The sequence below is a fragment of the Bacillus rossius genome, chromosome 6 (assembly GCF_032445375.1).
Source record: "Bacillus rossius redtenbacheri isolate Brsri chromosome 6, Brsri_v3, whole genome shotgun sequence".
NCBI lineage: Eukaryota > Metazoa > Arthropoda > Insecta > Phasmatodea > Bacillidae > Bacillus > Bacillus rossius.
Genome location: NC_086334.1, coordinates 63,102,659 through 63,117,916, shown reverse-complemented (window position 1 = coordinate 63,117,916; position 15,258 = coordinate 63,102,659).

Genomic DNA, 15,258 nt, shown 5'->3' with positions numbered 1-15,258 from the left:
AGTGTTAAACTCAGTTAAACTTCAAATATTATATTCAGTTCAAAGTTGTATGGAATGCTCTGGGACAACTTTGCTCATTTTTTTTTAAATTTTACTTTTGTTTAACGGGTTGACACCAGCTCAGACCAAATATGATGGGAAAGAGTCGTAAAAGGCAATTAGCTAGGAACCACCCTAGCATTTCCCTAGATTGATTTTGGTTTCCGATGGCCAGACCAGGATCTTAACACGGGTGTTGAGGAATGCGAGGCCAGTGCCTTACCATTGTACTACTGTGTGCCATAATAATGTTCGGTGTATACACTAGCTCAGGATTCCCCAACCAGTGGAACGCGTACCACTAGTGGTATGTGGCAACGTTGCGTGTGGTACGTCAAGTTAAGTTCCATTGACCGTGATATTGAAAGTTTGATAATGGACATACAGCAACAAGTTTCCTCATTTAAAATAGCGTTTATTTTATGTCTTGATTTTTGGACAAAATTTTTAAATAATTGCCTAATTTTTTTTATTTTGTTCAATTTGAATGTATGTCTATAAACGTTTGTTTTCAAAGTTAAGTGTCATAAATAAAACTGCCAATATGCAATGTACATACATTTTATTTTTTCATAAAGTAAAAAAAAAACATTGCTTATATAATATATAAAACTAAAAGATTAAGTAGGCCTAGTGCCTATTGTTAAACCAACGTTTCTAAAAATGTCAAGTGTTACGCAGTTGCTAGCACGTTGGGTACCCTACACCAGCTCATGTACCCAAGCTTCGCTGCGGAAGTCTGTAGCAGAACACTCTCGCACTACTCATTAGGCCCTATGCATGTCCTACATCGTGGGTATACCAGATGCACCTCAAACGAAAAAAAAAAAAAAAATTGAATCTAATTTTAAAATAAAATAGTTAAACCAAAGTCATTAAAACTAAGATTAGCAGGAATAGATATAAATAAACGATGTCATTTTGTTTTTAAGGACCTTCAAATTTGCATTTATTTAACTATTACCATGTCGTTTTGATGGAAAAGATAATAATTACAGAAATACTGGATTACGAACCGAAAGCGAATGACGCTTCAACATTCCAGTACCCGTTGCCATGGAAAGGAAAAATGCATAATTTACAATGATACAGCGTTGCCATGGAGACGAAGAATTTGTCTCTACAATGATACAGTCGCTCTCATGGAGACGAAGAATGAATCATCTCCAATGCTACAGCCGTTGCAATGAAGTCTAAGAAAGAACCTCTATAATGCTACAGCCGTTGTCATGTAGACGAAGAATGAATAATCTCCAATGCTACAGCCTTTGCCAGGAGACCAAAGAAGCATCAAAAATGCAACCACTGCAGGCATGGAGACAATCAGAAAACCGTGGTCCAAAATCATTTAAAAAAATAAATAATGAAATATTAAAAAAAAAAAATAGCTTTCAGGTACAAATTTATCTCTCCTGGAGATTCCGCGTGCCAAATTGAACATAAATTAACACGAGTAAACGAAAAAAAAAGAGGTCATAACGTAAACAAGCCTCGTTACCAAATCTATAAATTCTCGTATGTCTTGTTCGTTCACAGCGACCTCGCTTGGCTGCTAAGCGCTGACCGAAGGCCGCACGCCTCAAAGACCTCAGCGTCGTTGCGCTTTTGTTCGCGGCGGGCGAGCTTCGACCCTCGGGAACAGGGGAGGGGGGGAGGAGGAAGAAGGCAGACTTGCGTCCCGCAGGGAGAAATATTTGGTCTCGGCGGTTGGTAAGCCCGGCTCTGATCCCCTGGAGTGTCTGGGGGATTACTTCCACCCTCTTTCCAAGGTCGGTATAGTCCGCCTACTAGCATCGTCCTGACCCTTGACTGCGCTCCCCTACCGCAGCGATTACGTTACCTGATCCACGTAGTTTTTTTCGAGTGACGAAGGTTTCGTACCTTCTCAACCTAAGGTATGTTCAACTGGCCTTTTAAATAGGAACTGTGTTGAGTAGGAATTATAGCATTATCTTTGCAAGTGTTAACATGTGGGCTGTGTGTGGCTTTTGTATAAAAAAAGAAAGAATCAATTGTATTACATTACAGAAATAAAAACTGCGGCATAGAATAACGCTTAATGCTTGTTGTTGGTATTTGAAAGTGAAGACTGAAGTCTAAAGATGTATTTATTGAGGTAAATTATGTGTTAGGTTTATTTAAAGTATTGTAAGTGTCTCAGGTTGTATGGTTATGCCTAGAAGTTTTATCCAACGATAATTCCAAGATAACAGGGAGCTCCAAACCTCTTCATAGCAGCACGGAGGGTATGTGCTGGTAATAGCGCCTCGCAGCATTGGCACTACGCCTCAGCGATAACTGACAATGAGGACCCGATCGAAGCTCGACTCGCTTAGTAATGAATAAACAGGACGAAAGCAACACCTGAAAGCTAAAAACAAAGCCCGCCAACAGACACACCTCCGCTTCTGTCTCACGGTGCGGAGGTCACAGAGCCAGGGAGATAAAGAATGGCAACTCAATGCTAAAGAGAAACACTATTTAATTAAATTTGTAAATCAGGGAACTATGTGGTAAATTTAGGCAACCTAACAACCTAATAGTCGTTAACTTTTCGAAAGTAAATGTGTTGCCAACCTTATTTTTGTGTTTGTTCGTTTCTGGGAATATTCAACTATAAACGTTAAAATTTATTTATTTTTCAATACGGAACAACTAAAACACTATGTTAAAATGCTTCATATTTGGTTTCAACAATTAAAAACTGCATAGCCGCAAAGTACGAGTGTTGAAAATATTAAACTCAGTTTCAATTGAAAAAAAAAATAAACGCTTGCACACGCCTGCACATGTGCACATTTCAGCCATGTTCATTTCATTGCTTCCAAGATAATTCAACATTGACATAATATTATGCCATAATTATCAATACGCCAATCCATTAGTACACCATTCCATAAATTGCGAATCATGCATGATTTCTGAAATTACTTTTTTATTTTAGTTATAATGTTAAATAATAAATATCCATGTTTTCCTTACATTTGAGACTTATTTCTTGATGTTGAAACTTCTGAGCCACACAGTGTTCCGCCTGCATAGTTGCGCCCCTGGCGGAGCGACTTCGAAGCACTAAAGGCACTCGGGAGCCTGGTCCACCACGGGGCCCTACCATCTGTCCGAATGTCCACTTCTCCGAACGACCACTTCTCCGAGCTCCTTTTGTTCGAAGGACCAATTGTCCGTGTGACCACTTTACACACACCTCAACAGGCCTTACAGCCCTGTCTAGCCGCTGAGCTGTAAGTGTGCAGCACACTCTCAGGTGGCTTGTGGATATATTTCTAAATGTACTTGGCGTGGCTAAAACATTGCTTAAAACCTTAAAAAAATAAATATGGCGTTCTAACGGCGGTATTCCAAGACGTTCGAGTAAGGTAGTGAATAAGCACTGTCTTGTTGGGATGCTAACTCGCGGGCCGTATTCAAAAACACGTCCAAACCGAATTCCAGTAAGGGAAGAGAAAGGCAATAGTTTTAATAAACCGTGCCTTGTGCGAGGCTAGAAACTTGTTCCAACGCATCCCAGCGGACGTTTGACACGCAATCATACAATTTTTGTGGAAAAATCCTAGAGATAGCAGCAGCGTCGCAATAATGGCGTTATTATAATTTTCTTAAGTACTTTTAAAGTTGCGGCTATTTCTTGTTATAACCATTAAAGTGTACAAATTGTGTTCCAGGATAGCTTTGATATCATGAAGTTTCATTCGGCAATCCAATACGTTTGGAACGTTTCCCGATATTCACAGAATTAAATATATACGAGTTAATGGCGCCAGACGCGGGTCTGCCATCTGAACGAAATCAATGAAAAAGTGAGCTCTTCAGATGCCAGGCATTTGGACCAAAGATATATCACGAATAGGACACCGAAAATAGTTACTTGAAAATTAGGGACTGGCTGTAACTGCTCAATCATTAGGAATACGGTTATTAATTGTATATATGTAGCATTTTCAACACTCGAACACTTATTTTTGTGTCCTGTAACACCGGCCTAAGACCGATTAATGGGTATCTGTACACAAATTTGTAAGTAAATTTGGCCCTTTTTCAGTTACAACACACCCAAAAGCTTGAAAAAGTTGTCGATAAACATCACATTGCTACAATTTGAACTTTAAAAAACTGTTTGCTTGTTTCGTGTCTCACGGTTATTACTTATGGAACACTTGATGTGAGCATCAGCTTCATCACTGTTACTTTTATTTAGTTTTTTTAGTTAGGCCAAATACCTATAATGATTTGTTACTTATATTTTAGAACTATCGAATACGATTATGTGTTAGACATAGACTGGGCCAGATATCGTACAATGGATTCAGTAGCATTTATCGATGTAGCATCAGTCCTACACTCGTGACACATCCAATGCCTTTCAAGACCACCTACACTTCAAAACCACACTCCTTCCATTCCCAAAATATCATAAACAAACATATCTTTCTCGTTGGCCGGAACCGAAAACCTTTCTGTCGTATTCCAAACGAATAGAGAAAACCTAAATGGCTTATGGAGTGACTCATTATTTTCGGAATTCGTGCTTGCTTACTCAGTAAGAGCGTACTTTGTCTGGAAAACAGTGACCGACTCTATAATCGATATCACTGAAAGCTTCCTGTCGTAAATATTTGATACCGCCTATTTTTCAGTGTTCTCAGACGATTTATTTGAATCCAAAGTCACTAACAGCTTAGTGACCTATTACTTTTTGCACAGCGTTTCAATGATTGAATCAATTTGAGTAAGTTTTGTGACAGTCGAAGGCGTGAGGATAGTGTAACGATGTTACAGTGTTCATTCAATCGTTTTATACAGCTTATAGCTTCATTCTGGTGTAATAAACGTCAAAATGATTTTGCCCTAATCCTTGCCTCGTGTTTTGGAGTGGTTCCGAGCCTTCCATCTGCTTCAAATCATCAATCCAGCAACATAATCACATCTGTTTCTGTTATTTTAATGGCATTAATTTTCAATTGAATCGACAAAGTTTTCATAATTTTACTAGAATAGTTTTCGGCATGTTAGATCTCTACGAAACAATTCTTGAAACAGCAACTTTTAGGTAAAGTGCTCTAACAAAGTTTTTAAAAATGTGTGTGTATACACACACACACATACCAACACACACCTATATGTACATACACACACACATATATATAGTTTAGAGGGTGGTCTCTGGCAATTACGAGTCCTTTTCCTTTCAAGGCGAACCACGAAGGAACTGTAAATGGTTTATAACTTTCTCTCTCTCTGAACCCCCCTGTATTTTTTTGTTTGTGTCCCTCGCGGGCCGCCGCAACAAAACACGCCCTTCCTCGCCTCCGACAGCGGCCACGGGACACTGGAGTGTCGCCCGGGTGAGGGGGGAGGACCTCTGGGAGACGGACACAGGTGGGTGTCATTAGGCGGCCTAGCCCGCCGGCAATTACCAGGACCGGCGGGGGGCTGCCCGCGCTAGGCCACCCTCCAGGGACTGCCTCCACCCCCACCCCCACACAACCCTCTAGGGGAGGTCCGCCGCCCCTCACCCAGGTATACGGAGCCAGCGCCAGGGTCGCCCGCTATGTCCAAGTCATCATTGGTGCCTCGCAATCCACGCTACACGATGAGTCAGGATTACACCGGCAATCTCAAGCTGTAGGTTATTAAGAAAAAATGAGTTGAAAACATATTTTCGACTTATAGTTTAAAGAGCTTTCTCAGGCTCTAAGAGTTCGAGTTGAGAAAATATTTTTGACGTGACAACGTCTAACAAAGCTATTAACGCCGGCTGCACGCACGAAAAAGTGTCCCGTAACGCACATTGTCCTGTTACGCTGTGTCCCGTTACGATCATCTTACGCTTTCGTCGCATCTATCTCTCTTCCACTCGATTGGAACAAGCATCGATTTGACTTTTTCGAGGCACATTAAACTTGAAACACTCTCATTCGTTTCCTACAATTCCTATCATCGTCCTATCCTTAACAGATTAACACAGATTAGAAGAAGTTAAATAGCATACATGTATAAAAGTAATAGTTAAATAATCTCTTCGTTAAAGTAAAAAACATATTTGAATTAATGAGTGCAAATAAAAGTAAATTTATCAATTAAATTGTAGATTTCATTTCACTCCTTCTTTGTATCCATACAAAATAGTGATAATTCAATAAAAATGATTCAATTTTATCCATAAAAGTATGCAATCATTTCATCAATGTTTTGTTATGACGTTGTCACGTTAAACTATCGTTCGTAAACCGACTTTACAGACAACCAATTTTTTTTATTGCAAATAATAAAAATGTGTTTAATTGGGAGCGATGAGCATTTGGATAATGTCTAATTGAACAATCGTCTTCACCCAACACTAAACAGAAATTCTGGCATCAAAGTTACAAACGATCCAGTGTGCATATCTTAGGATATCTTTAACTTCAAGTTCCACGATCACTTGTCGCGTATTATGGCCTGCTTAGTTGGTTGCGACTCGACGAAATACGATTTTCAAGTCACTTAACCATTCTGTGTAAAATCTTTGAAGAGTTCTATCCCGGACTATTTGTGCAACCGACCACTGTCGTTAAGTGAAGGTGACATATTTAAAACGCGCTCAGAATCAGACCTTAAGCCCACTGGTGGTCCTGAACTTTGCGAGCCATGTGTCATTTACTTTTTTCGGAGCCTTAATATTTTGGTGGGGACAAAGGAGGAGGGGGGCAAAGGTGACTGAGGGTTGTATGAAAAATCCTCCAGAGGAAAATGTTTTGAAATATAAAATCTTTAAAACAATTATTTTTAAGCCAACCTGAAACTTAAATTTCGGTGATGGTTTCATTAATTTATTTTGAGAACTGTCAATACTGCAGGTGCGTGGTGATTCAAGGGGCGCCGCAGGACACGCTAGTCTCTCCAGTAACAGATCCTCACCTCTCGTCCATCTGGAATGACTTGTTCGATGTCAATGAGGCGTTATGCCTCCATTCGTGCTTTAACTTTAGGTCTCATCATCGGGATCAGTGTTTGGAACTGTCAAAACCACGTTTTTTAGCAACTTACACTTTGCTGTTGGTCAAAGTTTTAGGGAAGATTATGAATGATATCTAACATTAAGTGCATTACAGTGAGCTTTACGTCTTAAGTATTACACATTTCTTTTAAACAGTTCCGACAAAAGCGATTGAATGAAATTTCATAAAAATGTTGATTTTCCTTTGAATAATTGAGTTATTCATTTCATTTAAATGTCAGATAAGCTTTGACAGTTAAATGATCTTTTAAAGAATAAAAAGTTTGTTCCAAAAAATTAATTAAAACATTTAAACATATTTGCAAGAATATAATAATATTATATATAATATAATATAATATAATAATTAAACATAATTAAGGACCTCTACAAGCGTAGAAGATTTCATTCTATGAATTTACATGCGATAATGCCTCTAAGGGATAGGAGTATTTTGAAAATAATCAGCCATGGTTTATAGAATGAAAAAAAAAAACGTGCATTTGCCTGAGGTGATTTTGGAAACTACGAAGAAAATCAATTGATTGATTAGACCATGCTCTTTTCATAGTTATTACAGATAATCGTGTCTATCATAGACACAAGCGCGGACGACGAAAATCGGGCTGAAATCCACTCGATTTGGTACACTGTATTTGCATTTTTACGCTTGAGGCCGGGCCCCATCAGAGTCCCAACTCCCACTGCAAGCACAAAATCCCTGTTACTTCCCACAAGGTAAATACTTGCCCAGATGGGGCCTAACCTGCATATAAAAAATTCAAAATCAAAGTGAACATCAAAACCTATGCTGAAAAATGTAAGGTGGCAAAAACATTGACCGAACACATCAAATATATTTTCAAGGTTTATTGTTAATCTTAATATCTCACAAATAGTACAAAAATAGTTAGATCTCATAAATATATCACAAATGTTTTATAATTGACTAGAGATATCTCATAAATAATACAAGAATAGTTAGATCTCATAAATAACAAATATTTTATAATTTATACACAATAAATATTCCTGACTTTAATACTTTCTTTGGTTTCAAAACTCTAGGCTAGAAGAGTACATTTAAATGCTTAATGACTTTAAAACCAAAAATAAACAAAACATTAATCAACTCGCAAGAAAAAGGTCTTTGGAGAGCTAAAAATCAATTAATTATTGAAAGCAATATGGCCGCCAACAACAGCAAAATGCACAGGAGGTGCAACAAAATTTACCAAGTGCCAATCCACATTATGAACACCTAAAGCAACACTAAGCTTAAACAGGTGCATCATATTCGCACAAAACACAAGTCCAATGGTTACTACTCACAGTTGTTTTCATCATTATCAAAACTTTAAACTCTACTGGCCATATCATAACAAATAATTACAACACCCATACTTAGCTCTCCAAAACACCTTGCCTTCTGTCAATATCTCTCTCTCTAATGCCTCATGATGATGTTGGTGATGGTCCTGCTGCTCCATGCCTAACTGATCAAAATCCCGGGCTTATATACCCATTTCTCACCCCCCCCCCCCTTCCCTCCTATTGCCCCTCTTATCTCTCGGGATTAATAGAGATAATTTTCGAATGTTCTAGAAAGATCTTCATACCAGTTCACATAATCGATAAACAACCAATTTCCGGGATTTTTTCTTCTTCTTGCTAAATTTGGAGTTGGTAACACTGAATTCGATGTTGTGTAGGAATGAAGTCTCCACTTTGTCTATGGTATTTTGTTGAAAGTGCACTGTCTTCTGCCGCACACAGCCGTAACTTATCTATGAGTCGTGACGTCACAAGAGGTCAGTTTATTCCCACATGTCAACATAGAAGGTAAGCTTCTTCATGTCCTTAAATGTTTTTGGTGGTGGAAATTTAATTTTAACGTCTTGTGACCAGACACGGTCACACGCTTCGCGTTTTGCAGTCTTCTATCTGAAACGCTTTCATCGCCACGTTTGTGCGTATTTCAATTCCTATCAGAAGGTACTTATTGCGGGTTTTCTAATTTAATTTGAAGAGTACATAATTATATAATAAAAATACTCAATTTTATTAAATATATTTTCAGATTTATTAAATTCAACAAATAGGACTTATAAAAACAATGTACCTATATCTAAGAATATTTAAAATAATTGATATTTAAAAAAACATTATTATAGTTCCTTATTTATGAAATTGCGTTTATTTAACAGAAATATTTTATCTACTTATGTACTCAGCACTCGTGCAAAGTTAAACTTACATAACGGAGAAACAGCGTTTTTTTTATATTGGTTGGTAAGCTTGAAAGTCCACTAGCCGGAACGGTGGGGGAGGGGGGGGGGCTTAATTGTGTCCCCTTGGAAAGGGTACCTTCTTACTTTTGGTGGCGGTAGTGTAGCTGGGTAGAAACTGGAAAGGTACCCTTCCCGATTTCTTAAAGTGATACGGTTTTAATACAAATATGCACTGGAAATGTATTCGCTCGGATAGGGTACCTTTCATGATTTTCTGTAAAATGACACAGCAGAAAATAAACTGGAAAGGTACCCTTTCCGATTTCTTAAAATGTTTTAGTTTTAATGCAAATATGGCCTGGAAAGGTATCCCCTCGGAAAGGTTAGGTTAGGATAGGTTAGTTTAGGTTAGTTTAGGTAAGGTTAGGTTAGAGGGGATAACTTTCACGATTTTAAAGCAGAAAATAATATGCACTTTAAGAAATCGGAAAGGGTACCTTCCCAGTTCCTACCCAGCTACACTACCGCCACCAAAAGTATGAAAGGTACCCTTTCCAAGGGGATACAATTCTGTCGTCCCGACCAGCGCGCAAGTGCACTGTATGTGCAGAAAGGAGCCGGCTGGAGTGGCTTGGTGCGCGGGTGGTCGCAGTGGCGCCAGGTGGTGCCAGGGGCGAGGAGGTGGTGCGGGCACCACAAGGCACCAGCCAGACATGGCCGTGGGAACCACAGCCTTCCCGCAGTCGGGCACCAGGGCCTTGCCGCCTGCCCGTCCCAGAGAACACAGCACCGCCCTCTTCGCTTTCAACCCCCTTTTCACGGTCAACCCCTCGAGACACTTCAAGGCTGACTCTCGGCCCGAGCTCTGCTACAAACTGTTACCCGTGCATCTGCAATCTTTTTTTTTTTCGCAAGGAAAAGAAAAGATAAATCTTCTAGCTACACTAGATTTTCAAGAAACAACTACGCAGCTCAAGGACGTTCTCACACTGAAGATAAAATTATATAGTTTCACACGATTAGACCAAAATAAGCACGCATTCTCACTGCCTCGCGCATAGAGGCGACTGGGCATTCGATGCTTCTGCCAGGGTCGCCCTTATCGGTACCTTGTTTAAGTGAATATTGTGATAAAAACTGTATTAGGTAGATCCCTTCTGGTAAAAAAAAAACATTAAAGCTTACTATAAAATATTAAGTAGGCCCCTACCAAAAGTTGTAGACGTTAATTAACAATAATTTAAGTTTTATAAAACTCTATATTTGTACAACTGTTCACAGTGAAAAGGAATTCGATAAGGGAAGCAAGTTTTCATATTCGGACAATTTATCGCCTCAGCCGTATGTGATCTGGAAGGCCTACGTCGTTCCATTAACGGGGCCATTACTGCATTAATATACCACGTGCTCTCATTTTCGTACACCCTCACCTCCACACGATGATATGCCTGTACCAAATATTTACCAGCCACTTAATACCTCTATTATCTCAAATGACGAGCCTGCCAACGCCTTCAGACTGTGATCAAGGACATTTATTGAAACTGTATATATTCAGGCGACACACGCTAGCATGCTGGGAAAAACTTTTAGAGTAGGAACAATTTTCTCTTGTGTGGCAAACTGCATTTTGCTTCTTGTGGTGCGAAGGACCGCCATTTTGTTTCAGTCTCACCAATAGTGATCAGAAGATGTAATTGTTATGCTCCTCCGTGTTCAAATGAGCGCATCAAGTAACGGAACTACAGTTTGCGCGTGAAAATGTTCTCGTCTTCGTGCAGGAAACGCAGAGACTGACCTAAGATCGCTGTCAGATTTTCAGCAACAAAGCGAGTAACTTACAGAGATTTTTGTTCTTATAAATAAAACATATTGAAAAATTACAATTTTATATTCATTTAAATAACCATCGCCGCCAAAGATTAAATTTTATTAGAGTTTGTTTACATCCCTTAACTGAGAGAAAGGAGATTAAATATCATGGTTATTAAGGAATAACCGCACAGAGAAGAAATTACCACTTAAAAAGTGCTTTTACAATAGTAAAATTTTTACCTACTTATACATGTTTTTTCGAGTAGCCTATCCTATCCTACGATGGCATTGTATAATATTTACGTAAAGTTTTAAATTACAAATGATAATTTTTACTATTTCAGTTGAAATACTAGGAGATTGCATAATTTATTTTCGTAATGTTCTAATTTCATTCCTTGCAAACTTAGTTCACTGATGTTACTGTCGAAAGAGACACACAGCCGTAGCTCAAAAATTCCTAGTCGATGTGGCTAGATTTTCGAGCGATCATAGACGTTGAAGATGCGTAGAGTAACGTCTCCAATTCTGTGTCCGAGTAAGTAGTCTTCGAGAGAGTGCTCTCCCGCTCACTCTTGACGTCAGAGAATGCACTAGATCGCCGTAAGAACGCCAGGGAGAGACGGTGCAGAGGCTACTGGGAGACACACTCTCGCCCACTTCAGAGTAGTCGTCTTGCTCCCAGAGCGTAAACAAAAAATAAATTTATAAATTTGTCTTAGAATTGTTGGATAAATGTGTGGCGCGAACGAACTATTGTCTAAAATTTTTTATATATTATAATTTACTAACAAAATTTAAAAGTAGTATCACTAAAAAAAAGTTAATAGGGGATACTGTAAAAGTAAGAAAAAAAGAATTTTAAATTGCATTTATTGTGGTTCTTTGAACATTCGCAAAATAAGTAATATATAATGAGTTGTAAAACACGTCTGGAGTAAAGATGAACTAGGCGACGAGGAGAAAATTAGAGTCATTCGAAGAAAGAAAGGTAGAAATTAGGGAGGTTGTTTGACTCGGTTTCTTTGTGGTTTCCGCGGAGCTGCCAGACTCTGCCGCTGTGGTGGCGCCACAGGAACCGGCCCCGCCTGGCCGGCTCCAGCCCACGTGACTGTGTGGCGCGCAGTCGGCCTGTGACGACATCTGGCGGGCTTCTGTGTGCGCGGCAGGGGCTCTCGTTGTACAGGGAAAATATACCCAAACCAACCAAACAAACAAAGCAATTTGTACATTCATAACACTTTGGTCATAACTTCGTAATTGTAGTAAGAAATGATATCCGCAGAGTCCACCAAAATTTTGGAGAGAGAACCTCCCTTCCCACGGGGGTTTTGAAAAAGGTGGGGGGGAAGACGTGCTAAATAATTTGCACACAGTAGGTCAAGTGAGATTACATTTGTTATAGTTTGTTTGTTTCTAAACAAAGTAAGACCACTCCTTTGCGATAAAGTCAATAAGTAGTACATAATAACCGGTACTGGTGACGGTCCCTTGGTTCAGGATTGAGGGGATGTGGTTAATGACCGTCCATCTGAAGTCATGGCGGCCATCTTGAATGATGACGTAACTGTAGCATTTTACTTACTGCCGCAACATTGAATTATGACGTCACAACAACCATATTGGATGACCTTGACCATATAAATTGACCTAGACCTTGAGCTTGAACTTGTAATGTGAACTTTGACATTGACCGAATACTTTGACTTGACCTAGAAATTAGACATTGACTTTGAACTTTCACCATTTAGTTGCATTCATTGTCAGAAGTCATTTGGTCAACGATATTCCTTTTATAAACATCGTAAGAACTGTACAACTAAGCTGACTAAAGATAATATAGATGGATCTACAACACTGAGGAAGCGGAATGAATGCAAAATATTAAACGACTTTAATGATGCCGAAGAATGTAAAAATGCTAATGCTAAAAACACTATCTAAGATATTGGTAATTATATAAAATTGAAAACTAACGAAGAAAGTAGCATTTCATGGGAAATCAAAATATATTGTTACGATTTCTTTGCGGGTTCGTAAAGGATAGCCGAATTAATAGATTTTATTTCACACACACAGTTTTATTTATTACCACTACTTGTCACTTACAAATAATCTTCTAAATTGGCAGATAATTAATTACACGTAAAGAAATGCCAATTCCCCAGTCACTCGTTTCACACACCTTGCTGGGCCGCACTTCCGGCGCAACTCTCGCCGCAGCACCCCTCGTGGGTCTCCGCCGCGGGACTCCGTCGCCACACTCCGCCGCCGCCGTCACACCCTTCGCCGTCACACCCTTCGCCGAGATCCCACACGACGACTCGCCCGCAACTTCACTCGGGACTCCGCCGCGCCCGCGACTCTATCGCCCGGAAACTCCCGACTCCCGACTCCACTTACTCACTCACTCCCTGCCCTGGAACCTTCGTCCAAGGACTTCGCCACTCTGCCGCACCCGCGGCACTATCGCCCGGAAACTCCGCCGCGGGAGAACTCCCAACTGAACTCTCTCACTCAGACTCTCTGCCCTGGAACCTTCGTCCAAGGACTTCGCCACTCTGCCGCACCCTCGGCACTATCGCCCGGAAACTCCGCAGCGGGAGAACTCCCCACTCACTGACTCAGACTCAGACTCAACCTCCTTATATAGCCCTTGGGTTCCCGTCCAGAACAATCGGGCATGTCTCCGAGATATCTCGCGACCTTCGCCGTCGAAATGCCCAGAAACGCGTCGTGAGTCCTCGAAGGACGCGGTGGCTGCTCTAAGAACGCCGATAAAGGCGTCTGAGTCCTTTTATTCCGCAGTGCGGCCTCTTTTAAGTAACCCGATCTGAGGCAGGTGCGCGCTGCGACGGTCAGGATGTAGCGAGATAGTATGACACGAGATACCAGGGAGAGGATGCGGGTGGAAGGGGGCGCAGACAGGCAGAACGAGCACGGCGATGCCAAGCACTGCAGCCAAGCGCGATCGTAACATTATTTACGCTAAATTCAAGTCGCCTCTATGAAATTTTGATCAATAGAGAATGAGCTGAAAATGACAAGATCTAAGACAGATGAAAAACTGGAAGCTAACTTGATCAAAGACTGTAATGACACGTTTGAGGCTAACACGATCAAAGACTGTGATAAAACCCTGAAACCAAAACGATGGAAACATCACGATAAAATAAATTATTATCATAAAGCTTACGATGATCACTGGACGATAATGATATTAAAAATATTTATAATAAACATGAAAGGAAGATTACAGTAGCAGAACATATCGATTACACATCATGAGAATATCCTAACATATCGGTCGATCATCTGAGACTACTGATGGCTTCGCTTAGGGCAGGAAACTACTCGCACATCAACAAAGTAGCCACCATACTCTTGGAGTTGTTGGAGCACTTAGAGCTGTTGGAGTACTTGTACAATTAGAGCACTAGGAGCACTGGAGCATTTGGAGCCGTTGAAGCATTGGAGCTATTGGAGCACTTTAACGATGAATGAGCATGGATAATTCTGTACTCAGTAAATGATTGACCTCGTGGTTCGAAGATGACTTTCATATATGCCTGACATTGAACATGATCTGTTTAAAATGTTGGTCGCATATCGGCGAATAATATCTCTTGGTTCGGAGATGCTTGACCTATGCGGCTAACATTTTTAACATATTAAATATATCGAATAATTTGACTTCCATATGGTAGGCACAGCGAGAACGTATTTATTTCGTTGGATAGGTACCTACCTTATAGTCTTTTGTCGTAGAGATAATGATTAATAAACTCCATGAAAGGTAATAAAAAAAACCATAAAATATATTTTTAGCTTTTGTTAATCATATCACTGGATTAGAATAAAACCAAGGATAGAATTATATCGAGTCAATCTTACATGAATAGAGTATATTTAATTTTTGTAAGAAGGGTTTTTCGAATATATAGGTTTATTATTACAAATGTCTATAATTGCGGTCAATATGTCAACATCAACTTAATGAAGGCTGGTAGACTTGGAACCTAAGATACTTTTAGGATTTTTTCAGCATATTATTTTTACGACCAACCATTACTGCAAAGGGTTGAATAAACAAGGGTTGGAGGACAAAACAAAGCATAACTCCCTTATAATTTTTATCTAAAAGTTTTGACTGTAAACAATTTTTTATTAGACGAA